We start from the raw sequence: 15,069 nt of genomic DNA, 5'->3' as shown, positions 1-15,069 counted from the left end.
CATCTTAGGGGGAATTTCAGGCAGGGGCTGTGTGTATTTGCTAGGACTTCCCCCTCCTTCCGAATAAAATTCACTTTTACACACAGTTACTTCATTACCTCCATTGCCTGCCACAGTGAAGTTCTCTGCAGATGCTGGATTGGAGCTTTCCTCGCCTCCTTCTTTTGATTCCCACCTTTCGCCTCCTTCTTGGGAACCCCCAAGTCATTTCTTTCTGGCCTCTCCTGGGACTGGATCCTGGTTTCACTACAGATGATATGAGGAGTGAGTCTGAGAGGTTCAGTCTTGAGGAAAGCCTTATTTTCCACTCAGGAGGCCTCGCTGCACCCTGAACAGCCCTTGTACTGGGCATATAGTCAAGGGTGGGAAGGAAGTGAGAGGTGGGGTCCATGCTCGTGAGGCAGGGGCAGGGGGAAGATTGCCAGTCTGAAAGGAGCATGAGGCCACAGGAGCTAATGGGAGAAACACTGGTCCATGAATCAGGAATCCTGTTCCAGCCAGATGCTAACTTCATGAGACTCTATACCTACTTCCTGGAGCTTCAGTCTCTAATTATCAAACAGGCAGCATGGTATCTGCTCATCTGTACAGGTTGGTGAGAGGGTAAAGAAAGAGCATTCTACAAAGTGCAAAGCACACTATGAGTTAGGTTTATTGTTATATGGTTCAAACAGGAAAAGGGTCAGAGAAGGGGAGAACAAGATGGGAAGAAGAGACCCACTCATCTTCTCACTAGTCACACCCTCTAAGTGAACGGGCAGGGCCTGTTGTGGGGCTGGGGTCTCCTTTACCACGACAGTCACCCGTGGAGTACCCCAGTTTCCTTATTTCCTGAAAATATGAAACAGGAGAAGAGGAGAAAAGGAAGGGAGGGAGGGAAAGGGGAGGAAAGAGGGAGAGAGGAAGGGGAAGTAAAAAATAATAGATAGCCAGAGACCTCTCTATTATTCTATATTTTCATCTGTATGGAGTCCCTGGGTGGTGTAAATGGTTAAACCTTTGACTACTAGCTGAAAGGTTGGCAGTTCAAATCCACCAAGAGATGTCTCGAAAAAAAGGCCTGGTGATCTTCTTCCAAAAGGTTACAGTCTTAAAAACCCTATGGAGCAGTTCTACACTGCACACATAACATCGCCATGAGCTGGAATCGACTCGACTGCAACTAACAGCAACAGCAACAACATGGAGAGTGTAGGGATGCCACCATCATATCTCAGGTGCCACTTGGAGCCCTGACAGGAGACTGTGCTTCCTCTTGGGCTACCCTACCAGTCAGGAAATCCTGGTGAGAACTCAGTTTCCTGTTCTTCACTCCAGCCTTTACCTGGGACTCCTGAGAAGTAGATCTCATGGTGCCACTAGTGTTAATCAGAACCTGAAAGCTAGAACTGAAGATGTCCAGAGGGAGAAGCTGCCTAGCTCCAGAAGCAGCTTTGTCCTGGCTCTGAAAGGCCTTGAAAGAATGGATGGAGGTATCATGTTGTCCTCATCTCAACCTGGCAAATGTTCAAGTTCATTAATTATCTCTATGCTGAGGACACGGGGGTGAAGAGGCAGGGTGCTGCTCCTTCTCCTGGGCTAGCCTGCTCCTGAAGCCAGTGCTGTCAGAGAAAAAGTATTAGGAAGGCATGGCTCTCCTTGGTCTTTCTTTAGGGCCAAAAGGCAGCAACATTGAACTTAGCATTCTGCTTTATTTGGGTCACCAACATAGACAAAAGTATGAATAAATCTGTCTTGGAAGAAGTACAGCCAGAATGCTCCTTATAAGCAAGGATGGCAAGACTTTGTCTCAGGTACTTTAGACATGTTATCAGTAGGAATCAGTCCCTGGAGAAGGACATCATGCTTGGTAAAGTACAGGGTGAGCAAAAAAGAGGAAGACCCTCAACGAGATGGATTGACATAGTGGCTGCAGTAATGGGCTCAGGCATAACAATGACTGGGAGGATGGCATAGGACCAGACAGTGTTTCGTTCTATTGTGCATAGGGTTGCTATGAGTTGGAACCAACTCCATGGCACATAACAACAACCACCTAGGCTTTACTCCTGGCTACAGATGTACCCACCACCTAGACAGAAATCCACCCTGGGCATGCAAGGCATAGCTCTGCTGTACAAACATTTGCAGCTACTAGGCATGAGACATATAGTAGAGGGCAGGCAGGAGACCTGGGTTCTAGTTACAGGTCTTCCACTAATTGTGTCACCCTGGACAAGATCTCGTCAGTGCGCTTGTTTCCTCACCTGCACCATGGGAACTCAGTTCAATTTAAATTATTTTCTGAAGGCCCTCACTGAGTGAGAAACAGAAATAAATGCAGTTCATGACCTTGTGAAGCTCTCAGTCTAATGGGATGATACCTATTCCACCTATCTTGGAGGTAGGCAAGGGTAAAATCAAATGATGGGAAGTGCAGAGAAAAGTCAAAGACAAATGTCTGGAAGAGGTTTTCACAGTTACTAAGACTTAACAATTTTGCTTTACTTATTAATATCCATGTCAGAAGAAAGGTTTGGCAATCTACTTGCAAAAACCAGCCAGTGAAAACCGTATAGATCTGCAACTGATAGTAGGAATGGCACAGGACCAGGTGCATGGGGTCACCATGGGCGTGGGCTGACTCAACAGCACCCAATGACAAAATACCCATGTCATCTATCATTCTATTTATAATAATCAATCCACTGCTGTGTTCAGGTGGACCATTGAACTGCATTTTTGTTCTACTACTCCAGCAAAGGAGCCCTGATATCACAGTGGTTAAGAGCTCTGTTATAACCAAAAGGTTGGCAGTTTGAACCCACCAGCTGCTCCTTGGAAACCCTATGGGGGCAGTTCTACTGCTCTCTAAAATTGACAGCAAAGAATTAATTTTTTTGGTTTTTGACCCCTGCAAATACCTTGAGGTCCTGTCTTCATTTTATTATGTCCATCTCATGGCTCCAGGCATCAAGGCTTCTCTCTCCAAGTTCTGCTTCTGTTCTCCTTCTAGCCAGTCCAGGCTGGGTCTGACTTCAGTTTGTACAAACTCTCACTCCCAGGCTCACATTGATCAAACATATCCCAGAAGCAAGAAGATTTGCAAGTATTAATCAACCCTTCTCAGACCAGAATTTGAATAATTTAAAAAAAGCGAGTTCTATTCTTGCACTTGGGAGAAAGAAATATTAGCACAGTCTCATTATTCCCATTTTATAAACAAGGAAACTGATGTCCAGAGAGAGTAGTAACTTGCCAAGGTCTTATGTTGTTGTTGTGTGCCGTCGAGTCAATTCCGACTCATAGCAACCCTACAGAACACACAGTTACGAAGTAAACCAGGTAGTTTATCTTCAAACTTGGAAAAAGGTAAATGAGGATTGCTTGATTAATTTTTACATTTATTTAATTTTTGGTAGCATGCTAGAGCATCTTCTAATAAACCTGTTTGACCCTCATCTGATTCATCTGAGGAATGTGACTTTGTCATCAGAGTATAATTGAGGAATAATCCACAATTGACAAAGGTGTAGATATTTACAGCCTGTACAGTTCGAAGTTGTCTCAGGCTGGGTTCTCTAGAGAAGCAAAACCAGTAAAGCATATAAATATATATATAGAGAGAGAGAGAGAGAGAGATTTATATCAAGGAAACAGGCCACGCGATTGTAGAGGCTGAAACCTCCCAAGTCGGTGTATCAGGATAGAGGCTTCTCTCAATTCACAAAGCCACAGGGGCTGGAGAACCCAAGACTGGCAGGTCAGAGAGCAGGGCTCTCGCTCCCAGGCTGCGAAGATCAATGAATTCCAAGATCTGCAGATGAGCTGATAGCTCAAGTCCCAAGAGCCGGAGGTCAGATGAACAGGAGGCAGTGCAGGATCCAGAATGAGTGAAGAAGCCAGGACATCTGCTTATATTTGGATGCAGGCCACACCCCGAAGGAAACTCCCTTTCGACTGATTGGCTACTCACAGCAGATTCAGTCATGGGAGTGATCACATATTAACACTGAGAATCATGGCCCAGCACACGCAATCAATACAGTGAATCTTAGCCATCTTAACCATCACAGAAGTCAACCTGCAAAACATGATAAAAGCATAGTTTTATTGTCCAGTAGAGAAGTGAACTACAAGGGCTGTGGGTTTTATTGTCCTAGAAAGTTAACGGGTCCTATGTCTAAATTGGAGCCCTGGGTCGTACAAATGGTTAACAGGTTCAGTTGCTAACAGAAAGGTGGGGAGTTTGAGTCCACCCAGAGACACCTCTGAAGAAAGACTTAGTGATCTACTTCCAAAAAAGCAGCCATTGAAAACCCTCTGGAGCAGCCTACTCTGACATGTATGTGGTTGTCACCAGTCAACTTGGTGGCACCAGTTTATATCTAAAGGAACAATCTATTGAGGTGTTCCTTTCCTCAGCAACTATATAAATCCCTGTTTCTCAAATGCATTTTAAACAATGTAGCTCTTTTGTCTTCTTGCCGGTTCCTTCATTAATGAGTTCAATAAAACTTGGACGTGAGTTAACAAAAGACTTTGAGAATCATCTTTTTACACTTCTCAATTTCACTACATGAAAGGCAGCACACTAGCACTCTGCTTCCCTCTGCGCCACCAGGGCTTCTTTGCAGGGCTAGCAGAGCAAACACCCAGCTCCACGGCCCACCTGGACACAGCAGCGGGTGGACTGTCATAAACAGAATGATAGGTGACACGGTATTTTGTTGTTGCCTACTGTTGAGTCAGCCCCCACGCAGTTCTGCTGGTGGAACTAGAGCAGGGATTCCCAGGAAGACTGAAACTCCTTGAGGGCAGGCCCTTTTTGTATCTCCAGCTCCTGGTCAGCACCTGGCTTGGACCAGCAGTGGACACTCAGAGGAAATGGCCATTCTCAGCAAGAGTCCTCTGCAGTGCCTTCTGGTACTTAAGAACACCCTTCACAGGCTGCTGCCCCAGTGGGCCACCCCTTGTTACAGCTCCTCTGTCCCAATAGCAATATCAAAGAAACTTTATTATGCACCTGTTTGTGTTCCTTCAGGAAGCCTTCTTTAACCAAAGCAAGAAGGGATTTCACAGCTTTCTCACCTGGCGTACACTACTAGTTACCAGCTCTCATCAGTTGATTCTGACTCATGGTGACCCCCATGTTTATCAGAGTACAACTGTGTTCCATAGGGTTTTCAGTGGCTGATTTTTCTAAAGTAGATTGCTAGGCCTTTCTTCTAAGGCACCTCTCAGTGGACTTGAACCACAGATCTTTTGGCTGCAGCTGTGCATGTTAACTGTTTCTACCACCCAGGGCCTCCTGGCACACACTAGGCATTAAGAAAATGTTTCCTGAATAAATAAATAAAATTGAAATTTTCTTCCAACATCTGCAATCTTAAGAAAAAGGCAGTATTGAGTAGTAGTTAAATTCTACAGGCTCTGGAACTTGAGTGTCCGGAGACAAAACTCAGCCCTGTTACCTACTAACTGGATAACACCAGGCAGCTTACCCTCTCTGTGCTTCAGTGTCTTCATCTGAAAATGAAGATAACAACCACCACCACAACAGCTACAATAATCAGAGCGAATTAGATTAGAATTAATTTTGCCTAGCTCATAGAAAGCACTCAGTACATTTCAGCCATTATTATTGGTGAAAGAAAAACGTGTCCAAGGGAACAGAACTAATCAAAACAGAGATAAAGATTGATTTTAAGGGGTCGTCTGATTTTTACAAGGACATCTAAACCACACACATACACATGCAAACGTTAAAGCCACCTACTTAATTATTTTTATTTATTTCTTTAAAACAAAAGTGTTACATGCATGTAACGCAAAGAATTAAACCATGATGAAAAGGATAAAACGAAAAGTAAAATTCTCCCTTCCTTCCTTCTTCTCACCTCCCCCTGGAACAATGAAGCCGTTGTTAAGCTGCTTCTGTACCTGTCCAGAAAGTTTTTAAGAATCTACAAACATGTAAGTCGATAGAAACATACATCATACATATATTCTTTTTATGAACTGAATTGAGATCATGTTATACACAGCGTTGCCTACCTCACTTTTTTTACCTAGTAATATGTCGCCAGCACCTCCCCTATCAGTCCCTGACAAAGCTTGCTTATCCTTTTTCCATGTCTGTATGGTATTCCGGTAGATGGCTGCAGCATAATGTAGGCTGCTAGAGGCTGGAACAACCGGTTACTTCTGTGTGTGCTGGGGACGGGGGTGAGTTGAATCCATACTCATTCCTTCTGCTAAGATAAATCCCAGAAAGCTCAAAAGTTTAAATGCAAAAACGAAACCATCAAAGTACCAGAATAAATATTAGAACAATAATTTTTTACAACTGGAAGAGAACTTTTATTGCCATTTTTTCTGATTACCCAGTGATACACCGTTTACTCAATGATAAACATTGTCTACAATTTTTTGGGGGGGGGACAATGTTAATTGTAGACAGTTTAACAAACATAAAACAGTAATAAAATGAAAATCCCCCTTGGTGCCACCACATAGAGGAAATAACTTTTAACTTTTTATTGTCTATCCTTCCAAACTTTCAAGGCATTTATATGCGTACATAGTATGTGTTTTTTTAAAAGCTTGATTTAAACGGTAACATGCAATACAGCAGAAGGCCAGCAGGTGGGGCAAGAAGGCCGCTTTATTAGCCCTGACCGTATGCTACTGAGTTCTTGGCGCTGCACCCAGCCCTGAGCACTATTGCAGGGATCATCGGGTGTCCCACGCTGAGGGTGCTCAGAGATGAAGATGCTTGAGTAGAGCCTTCACAGTTACGGGGTGTCCTTCAGACTCAGCAAGCCCTTCAGATTTGCTTTTTTCTGTGCTTAGCTAAGCTCTATTTCAGAGGGAGGGAGTCCCAATTTCTCCAAGCATTGTTCTTCGTATTTGTGGCAGCAAAGCCAAGAGGAAGCCTGAAGCTGAGATTCCTTGCCGTTTTTCTTTCTAGCCTGGTCCTCTTTCCCACCTCTACACCGGTTGGTTTTTGGTGTCTTTTATACTGCCCCTTTCAGAAAATTTCCCACAGCGTTTTCATGGAATTTTCTAGAAACATTTCATTTTTTAAAACATTTAAAAAGCAACCCACATGAGCGCGTGCTTCCTTGAAACCTGCATTCCTCTAGGGCAACCCTAGAAGTGGCAGTAAGAACTGTTAGCCCCACCTCCCTCCATGCCACCTGCCCAGCCACCCCATAACCAGCTCCTACACACACTGGGGTTTTCAAGTCCTTCCAAAGAGAAGACGCTGAGGCCAGGGAACGGCAGAGACAGGAACTAGAGGGACAGTGATGCAGGGCTTAGAGAATGACGGTAACAACGGGCAGATGGCAGTGGCATCAAAGAGAAATAAATGTTTCTTAAACTGAAGCAGCACTAGATTGCATGGGTGGGGGGGAGTAGTCATAGTGCTGAGACCATGGTCTTCTCATTCCATTTCCTTTCTCTCTGCTCTGCCTGGCCTTCAGGTTACTTACCTATAACCAGTAACCAGTTGTTGAGGCCTCTACTCTGACTCATGACAACCGCATGTGGGTCAGAGTAAAACTGTGCTCCGTGGGGTTTTCAATGGCTGATTTTTCCGAAGCAGATCGTCAGGGCCTTCTTTCGAGGCACCTCTGAGTGAATGCAAACCTCAAGCTTTTGGGTTAGCAGTTAAGCTCGTTAACTGTACCACCCAAGGGCTCCTTACTTATCTATCAAAAACAAAACAAAACAAAACACCAGTTGTTGTTGATTCCAACTCATGGCAATTCCAAGAGATAGGGATCATGGTGAGGACCAAATATGATAATGTTTGTGGAAATGATTTTTAAATAGTAAACTACTGTGCACAATGGATTGTATTTTTTTTTTTTCTTTTTAATCATGGACTCAAAAAAATCAGAACCTGCCTAGGCTGAGGATTAGGAAAACAATACCAGCCTGAGAAAAACCCTGTGAGATACAAGCACACCTTTTTTTTTTTTTTTTCCTCAACAAAAAGAAAAGTAAATAACGTTCTACTAGGTAAACATTGCCAATATTTGTTACACAGGCATTTTAAAATCCCACATTGTAATTGCAACCACAAGCTGTTTTCTCCTCCCTCTGCCTCAGATTTCACTGACAGAAAAAATAACAGCCGTTCCTTCTTCACAGAGGTGGAGGAAGAGAAGTGAGATTACTTTGTGAGCCACAGAGATTTGCTGGCGTAATATAGTTTTTACAACACTGTGGGAGGATTTAAACCGAGAAGGGGAAGAAATAGAACCCTAACTCATTACCTTAATGCTGCTGCAAAAAAAATTTGGAAGGAATCCAAGAGCTGGTCATCCCAGAGGCCACATTTACTTCCTCCTAAAGGTCCTCCCCTGTTGCTGCCCATATTTCTCCTCACCTCTGTGCCAGGCCCCTCGGCACTGAGGAACTCTGATTTGTATCCATTTGCTATTTCTAAATTATTTTTTTCGGATAAAATATTTTAATTGTAGAAAATTTGAAATGAAGGGAGAATGTATAAAGAAGGTGAAACACTTATCGATAATCCCATCACCTAGGGATGACAGTTCATAACATGTTATTTTAGTATGCCTGTGGGTTTTTTTTTTTTTAGATATAATTCATATGCCATAAAAGTCACCCTTTTAAAGTATAGAAGCCAGGGGTTTTTATTGACTTCACAAGACTATGTAGCCATTACCTCTACCTGATTCCAGGACGTTTTCATCATCCCCAAAAGAAACCCTGTACCCGTTAGCAGTCTCTCTCTGTTGTCCCCTCCCCATAGCCCCTGACAACCACCGATCTGCTTCCTGTCATTATGGGTTTGCCTATTCTGGACATTACACACAAATGGAAGACCGAAGAGGAATTGATGCCCTTGAATTGTGGTGTTGGCAAAGAATATTGAATATACCATGGACTGCCATGAACAAACCTGTCTTGGAAGAAGTACAACCAGAATGAATGAACAAACAAACCCGTCTTGGAAGAAGTACAACCAGAATGCTCCTTAGAAGCAAGGATGGAGAGGCTACTTCTTACATACTTCGGACATGTTGTCAGGAAGGATCAGTCCCTGGAGAAAGACATCATGTTTCGTAAAGCAGAGGGTCAGCAAAAAAGAGGAAGACCCTCAACGAGATGGACTGACACAGTGGCCACAACAATGGGCTTAAGCATAGCAGTGATTATGAGGATGGCACAGGACCAGGCAGTGTTTTGTTCTGTTGTGCATAGGGTCACTATAAGTCAGAACTGACTCCACGGCATCTAACAACAACAACAACAACAACATACAAATGGAATCCTAAAATATGTGCCCTTTTGGGTCTGGCTTCTTTCACTTAGCTAATGTTTTCAAGGTTGGTCCATGTGGTAGCATGTATCAGTCCTTCATTCCCTGCTTTTTTTTTTTTTTTCCTACTGCGCTTTAGGTGAAAGTTTACTAAGCACATTAGTTTCTCGTTCAAAAGCGTATACACAAATTGCTTCACGACACTGGTTGCAATGCCTGCAATGTGTCAGCACTCTCCCCTTTTCCACCAGGGTTTCCCTATTTCCAATTGTCCAGTTTTCCTGTCCCTTCCTGCCTTCTTGTCTTTGCTTTTGGGCAGGTGTTGTCCATTTGTTCTTGTACACTTGACTGATCTAAGATGCACATTCCTTATGTGTGTTATTGTTTGTTTTACAGGCCTATTTAATCTTTGGCTGAAAGGTGAACTTTGGGAGTGGCTTCAGTTCTGAGTTAGCAGGGTGTCTGAGGGCCATAATCTCAGGGTTCCTCCAGTCTCTGTCAGACCAGTAAGTCTGTTTGTGTGTGTGTGAATTTGAATTTTGTTCTAAACTTTTCTCCTGCTCTCTCTGAGATCTTCTATTGTGATCCCTCAGAGCGGTCAGTGGTGGTAGCTGGGCACCGCCTAGCTCTTCTGGGCTCAGCCTGGTGGAGGCTGTGGTTCACATGGTCCATTGGTCCTTTGGACTAATATTTTCCTTGTGTCGTTGGCTTTGTTCATTCTTTTTTGCTCTGGATGGAATGGGACCAACAGATATATCTTAGATGGTCGATCGTGGGCTTTTAAGACCCTAGATGCTGCTCACCAAAGTAGGATGTTGAATATTTTCTTTATGAACTATGTTATGCCAATTGACCTAGATGTCCCCTGAGACCATGGTCCCCTGGCCTCAGCCCCACTAACTCAGTCCCTCAAGGTGTTTGGATGTGTCTAGGAAGTTTCTATGACTGTGCCCCCTTTGTGCTCTATTATATATTTGAATATACATGCTGTACATACAAACTTGTATGTAAAAATATCCACAGTCTATGTATGTATATACATATACTGCTATGTGCCCTCCTCCCTTATCCTGTCTGCCTGTGTCTGTTTGTAAGTTGTTTTTACTGTTACTGTAGGGTTGTACGTACTGTCATATTTACTGTGATTGCCTCTTTTTTTTTCCCCTTGTGTTCCTCTAAGTGACTTCTTTTGCCTCAAGTTGTGATGACTTCTTTTTATTTTGTGTATTGTCTTTCCCTTCACTCAAAGTTGACACGTCTACTGTCTGGTTAGTGATTTCCTCTCCCTACCTGTACCCTCCTTCAAAGGTTGTTCCACATCAAAGATTGTTCTAATCATCAAAGATTGTTTCTTCCCTTGTGTAAACCTTTTCTTGAGTTTTTATAATAGTAGTCTCATACAATATTCGTCCTTTGTGATTGACTTATTCACTCAACATAATGCCCTCCTGATTCATCTATGTTGTGAGATATTTCACGGATTCATTGTTCTTTATCGTTGTGTAGTATTCTATTGTGTGTATGTACCATAATTTGTTTATCCATTTATCTGTTGATGGGCACGTAGGTTGTTTCCATCTTTTTGCTATTGTGAATAATGCTGCAATGAACATGGGTGTGCAAATGTCTATTTATGTGACGGCTCTTATTTCTCTAGGATATATTCCTAGGAGTGGCATTGGTGGATCATAAGGTATTTCTATTTCTCGATTTTGAAGGAAGCACCGTATCATTTTCCATAGTGGTTGTACCATTTTGCATTCCCACCAGCAGTGTATGAGAGTCCCAATCTCCCCCACAACCTTGTCAGCATTTATTGTTTTCTGAATTTTTGATCAATGCCATTCTTGCAGGGGGAAAATGTTATTTCATAGTGGTTTTGATTTGCATTTCTAATGGCTAATGATGGTGAGCATCTTTTCATGTATTTGTTGGCCACCTAAATATCCTCTTTGGTGTGTATCTGTCATGTCCTTTGTCCATTTTGTGATTGGGTTGCTTTTTATTGTTGAGTTGTTGAAGTTTTCTGAATATTTTGGAGATTAATCCTTTATCAGATATGTTGTTTCCAAAGATTTTTTCCCAGTCTTTAGGCTCTCTTTTTACTCTCTTGGAAAAGTCTTTTTTTGTGTGTGTGTGCTTTAAGTGAAACTTTACAGCTCAAGTTAGTTTCTCATACAAAAATTTATACACACCTTGTTATGGAAAATTCTTCTGATCAACATAAATATTGAATTTTTAAGAAGTTCCAGTTATCAAGTTTATTTTCTGGAGTTTGTGCATTTTTAATTATGCTTAATATTCTATTTATGCCATAAATTAGAGCCCCTAGTGTTGTCCCTATATTTTCCTTCATGAACTTTATAGTTCTAGGTTTTACATTTAGGTCTTTGACCTATTTCAAGTTACTTTTTATGTATGGGGAGATGTATGGCTCCTGTTTCATTTTTCTGCAAATGGATATCGAGTTTTCCAGCACCATTTGTTGAAGAGACAGTCTCTTCCCCCATTTAATGAATTTCTACCCTTTGTTGAAGATCAGGTGTCCATAGGTGGATGAATTTATTTCTGGATTCTCAATTCTGTTCCATTGGTCTATGTGTCTGTTGTTGTACCAGTACCAGGCTGTTTTGACTACTGTAGCTGTATAGTAGATTCTGAGATCGGGTAGTGTGAAGCCTCTTATTTTGTTCTTCTTTTTCAGTAATGTTTTACTTATCTGGGGGCTCTTTCCTTTCCATATAAAGTTGATGATTAGTTTTTCCATCTCGTTAAAGAATGTTGTTGGGATTTGGGTCAGGATTTCATTGTATATATAGATCGCTTTTGTGGTATTGACATTTTCACAATGTTAGGTCTTCCTATCCATGAGCATGGTATGTTTTTCCATTCATGAATGTCTCTTTTGGTTTCTTGCAGTGGTGTTTTGTAGTTAGTTTTCTTTGTATAAGTGTTTTATGTCACCAAAGTGGGATGTTGGATATTTTGTTTATGAACTATGTTATGCCAGTTGGGGAACTATTGTAAATAGTATTCTTTTCCTGATTTCCTTTTTGGAGTTCTCTTTGTTAGTGTAGAGGAATCCAGCTGATTTTTGTATGTTGATCTAGTACTGTGTCACTTTACTGGATCCTTCTATCAGTTCCAGTAGCTTTCTTGTGGATTCTCTGAGATTTTCTATGTATAGGATCATATCATCTGTGAATAGGGATAGTTTTACTTCTTCCTTACCAATACGGGTGCCTTTTATTTCCCTTTCTTGTTTTATTGCTCCAGCTAGGACTTCCAGTACAATGTTGAATAAGAGTAGTGATAAAGGGAATCCTCGTATGGTTCCCATTCTCAGGGAGAATGCTTTCAATCTCTGTCCATTGAGAATAATGTTGGCTGTTGGTTTTGTTGTATATGCCCTTAATGATGTTGAGGGATTTCCCTTCTATCGCTATTTTGGTAAGAGTTTTTATCAGGAATGGGTGTTGGACTTTTATCAAATGCCTTTTCTGCATCAGTTGAGATGATCATGTGATTCTTTTCCTTTGTTTCATTTATGTGGATTACGCTGATTGATTTTCTGATTTTGAACCACCCTTGTGTACCTGGTATGAATACCACTTGGTCATGTTTTTGGTTTTTTTTTATGCTCATGGATTCTATTGGCTAGAATTTTGTTTAAGATTTTTTTCATCAATGTTCATGAGGGATATTGGCCTATAATTTTCTTTTTTAGTGGTGCCTTTGCCAAAAAAAAAAAAAAAAAAAAAAAATTTTTTTTTTTTTTTTGCCTGGCTTTGATATCAGGGTTATGCTGGCTTCATAGAACAAACTCAGGAGTATTCCTTCTTTTTCTATGTTCTGGAATAGTTTGAGTAGTATTGGTATCAACTCTTCTCTGAATGTCTAGTAAAACTCTCCAGTGAAACTGTCTGGGCCAGGGTTTTTTCTTTTCTTTTTTTTTTTTATGACCTCTTCAATGTCTTCTTTTGTTATGGGTCTGTTCAGATTTTGTACCTCAGTGTTAGTTTAGGTAGGTAGTGTGTTTCTAGGGATTTGCCCATTTCCTCTAGTTTTCAAATTTTTAGAGCATAATTTTTTGTAGTATTCTGTTATGATCCTTTTTATTTCAGTTGATTCTGTTGTGATGTTGCCCATCTCATTTCTTATTGGGGTTATTTATATTTCTCTTTGTCAATTTGGCCAGTGGTTTGTCAATTTTATTGATCCTTTCAAAGAACCATCTTGTAGTTTTGTTGATTGTTTCAATTGTTGTTTCACTTATTTCTGCTCTAGTCTTTATTATTTCCTTTCTTCGGCTGGCTGTGGGCTTTTTTTGCCGCTCTTTTCCTATTTGTTCAAGTTGTATAGCTAAGGTATTGATTTTGGCCCTTCTTTTTTGATGTGTGCATTTATTGCTATAAATTGGCCTCTGAGCAGCTTTTGCTCTTTCCCAAAAGTTTAGATATGTTGTATTTTCATTTGATTCTAGGAATTTTTAGATTTCATTTTTAACTTCTATTATCCAGTGGTTTTTAAGAGTGGCATTGTTCAGTTTCCAAGTATTTGATTTTTTCCTGTTATTGATTTCTAATTTTACAGCGTTTTGATCTGAGAAGATGCTTTGCCTTATTTTCATATTTTTTAATTTATTGAGGCTTGCTTTGCGGTCTAAGATACAGTCTTTTCTAGAGAATGATCCATGTATGCTGGAGAAGAATGTGGTATTTCATTCCCTTTGATGGCTGAATAATATTACATTGTATATCTATACAATATTTTGTTTATCCATTCATCAGTTGATGGACATTTGGGCTTCCACTTTCTGATTATTATGAATAATGTTGCTATGAGCATTCATATGCAGGCTTTTGTGTGGACAAGATTATTAGCCCCAAAAGGACAAGGGTTGAATACTTTTAGATCTTTAATCACTGGTCTATGGAGCCCTGGTGGCGAAGTGGTTAAGAGTTCAGCTGCTAACCAAAATGTCAGCAGTTCAAATCCACCAGCCACTCCTTGGAAACTCTCTGGAGCAGTTCTACTTTGTCCTTTGGGATCAACTCAACAGCAACGGGTTTTGGTCTGGTTTTAATCCCTGGTCTATAAAACAAAAACAAAAACCCACTGCCGTCGAGTCGATTCCGACTCACAGTGACCCTGTAGGACAGAGTAGAACTGACCCATACAGTTTCCAAGGAGCGCCTGGAGGATTCAAACTGCCAGCCTCTTGGTTAGCAGCTGTAGCACTTAACCACTACGCCACCAGGGTTTCCCCCTGGTCAATAAAAAAAAAAAAAATAGGAGACCCTTAATAAACGTTTGTTGAATGAATGGGTCAGCAAAGCAGAGAGCTGAAGGTCCTAGGCCAGACTAGGAGTCTTAAATTAAAGGTTTACAGCCACCTAATTTTCAGAGTGGCCTGCAAAGTATGCCACACAGGAATTGTGGGCTGGAAAGGGCTCTCGAGGTTACCTCACTTAGGAGTTTTCAAAGTATTCAATGTTTGTATACATTACATTTCATACAAACATATTATAAATTATACACATGCACATTAAAATATAAAAGAGAAGTGGTAGAAGACATGGGAGTGGTAGAAGAGATGGAGGAGGGGTGATGAAAACTTAAGTCCTGTGTATGTAATTTTCTCAGTGGCTCCTCAGACACTGAAATAAAACTAAGTTTGCAAAATTATCGAACTAGTCCAATACCCTAATTTTACAAATCAGGGAAGGGGTGCTCTTGGGCTACGAGAAGTGACTTGTTCAAGGTCACACAATTAGTGGTAGAGTGGG

This window comes from Elephas maximus, chromosome 3, assembly GCF_024166365.1.
Source record: "Elephas maximus indicus isolate mEleMax1 chromosome 3, mEleMax1 primary haplotype, whole genome shotgun sequence".
Taxonomy (NCBI): Eukaryota; Metazoa; Chordata; class Mammalia; order Proboscidea; family Elephantidae; genus Elephas; species Elephas maximus.
This window is presented reverse-complemented; position numbering follows the sequence as displayed.